This window comes from Henckelia pumila, chromosome 2 (genome assembly GCF_033568475.1).
Source record: "Henckelia pumila isolate YLH828 chromosome 2, ASM3356847v2, whole genome shotgun sequence".
NCBI classification, from domain to species: Eukaryota; Viridiplantae; Streptophyta; class Magnoliopsida; order Lamiales; family Gesneriaceae; genus Henckelia; species Henckelia pumila.
Genome location: NC_133121.1, coordinates 141285241 through 141287600, shown reverse-complemented (window position 1 = coordinate 141287600; position 2360 = coordinate 141285241).

Sequence of the window (2360 nt, the reverse complement as noted above, 5' to 3'; positions counted from 1 at the left end):
AGTTCATAGGTGAAACTAAAACCAAGCAAAGATTGTTAGAGGAGTCCGGAAAAGTGTCCCGACGTAGCCCCTCCGACGCTCAAGTCAGAGTCGAAAATGAAAGTAATGGGTTGCAAATTAAGTGAACAAACCCGATATTTATAGAATAGAAAGTAAGGGACCATACATATTTCGTAGGGGACCACGTGAGTGAGACATCTCAAATATATTTGAAATCTGTTGCAATTTGATACAAAAATAAATTCTGATGCTCACTAAAATTTGATGATCGAATCCAACTTAAGTCCAAAGCTCCAAGTTCGTAGGTGTAACTGAAACCAAGCAAAGATTTTTAGAGGAGTCCGAAAAAGTGTCCCGACATAGCCCCTCCAACGCTCAAGTCAGAGTCGAAAATGAAAGTAATGAGTTGCAAATTAAGTTAGCAAACCCGATATTTATAGAAGAGAAAGTAAGGGACCACACATATTCCGTAGGGGACCACGTGAGTGAGACTCACGTGCTTGTTCATTCGAGACTCACTCTTCTAGGACGGTTCAAAGCATGGCCTCGCCCTTGAGACGAAGCTTAGGTTATGGGCTCACCCACCTCAGGTAGACTTTATCCTAGCTACTTTCCTCCGCTATTATCATTCTCAACTCCTAGACTCATCCCCACCTCTTTAGCACCTCATTTGCTTCTCAACTTCAACATGTCTCACCTCCACCACCTACCGTCATGGGTCAACCTTACCACTTAGACATGGATCCGAGTCTTGTTTCTTGTTTATGGATTTGAATTAAACTTAAACATGTGATTGACCCATTCGTGGGATATCAAATTCGAAATTCACTTCATTTTTATCGGTCCAATAAACAAGTAGAGGAATTTGAAAAATATAAAGTAAAAATCGATCATTATCGATCTGAGGACAATATATTAAAGATAAGAAAAGACAATCGAAAGTATAAAATGGTGTTTTAGGTATCTTAATGAAATCAAATGATCAATTAGATAATTGACATTTCAATAGAGTAGAATCCAACATGTGGAATCCATCGATCCAAGGACAATATTAAATAGAAGAAAATGAAATCGATAAAGCATAAAATGGTGTTTTAGGTATCTTAATAAAATCAAATTATGAATGAGAGAATTGACATTTCAATGGTGTGATGTGAGAAAACCGACTTAGACGAGAAGGTAAACACGTTTTCGGTTGTGTTGCGTCAGTTGGGTGGCAATATTAATCAAGAGACAATCCGCGAACTCAAAAAAATCCCTCTCACAAAAAGCGACATTAATATTGGCCGACACCTCAGCCCACATTTCTTTTAGCATTTAAAACGTGCAAAACGTGTTCGTACTATATATGGATCCTTTAAACACCATTTTGTGTGTGTTATACATAAAGCCCCAACCCTCGACCTAGTACGCTTTGCCACTTTATTTCTCACGCGTTGTTATATATGTCCAAATCAAACTAATTATATCCATCTAATTAATATATTCCAATGTAATGTATGTATACACATATAAATCTAATATATATTTATAGAGTTATTTGCATCAAACACCCCTGTGAAATATTGAAAATGCACAGTTCTTCCCTGTGAAATTTTAATAGGCATCTTCAACCCTAACCTTTTAAAAAATTAGCACACTCTCCCCTTCAGATGAGTGATTGTTGTGCACGCGCCCCTCATTCGACTGAGCAAAGATTTTGATATTTTTTTGCACCAAGTACCCCTGTAAAATATTAAAAATGCATATTTGACCCTTGTAAAAATAATTTTTAAATTTATTCAACCCATAATAAATAATTTTATTAAAATCTAATTATAAAATATTTAGCAAACAATTTTTTTTTTATTAATTTTATTTTAAATTTTAAATTTATTATGATTATATAATTATTTTCTAAAAAATATTATTATTTTATCTTGTTATCATTATTTTATTAAATTTTCTTCTTGTTTCCAATTTTTCCATTAAACATGCATTCATAAATAAGTATTTAAATAATTTCAAGTAACAAAATATTGAACTAAACCAATAAGTTCAAACATATTGCTTTTTCGATTTAGTATTATATATTATTGAACCAAAATTTAAATTTTTCGATAATATGCATTGCATAATTTGTAATAAATAATAAAAAAAATAACATGCTTCTATAATTTTAAATCGAAAAAGTACCATTCATGAACTTATCATTTGGTTCAATATTTTGGTATTTTTAGATATTTAAATTCTTATTTATGAATCATGTTTAATAGAAAAGTTGAAAATACGAAATGATTTGATAAAATAATGATAACGAGATAAAGTAATAATTTTTTAAAAATAAATTAATTATAAATCTAAAATTAAAATTAAAAATA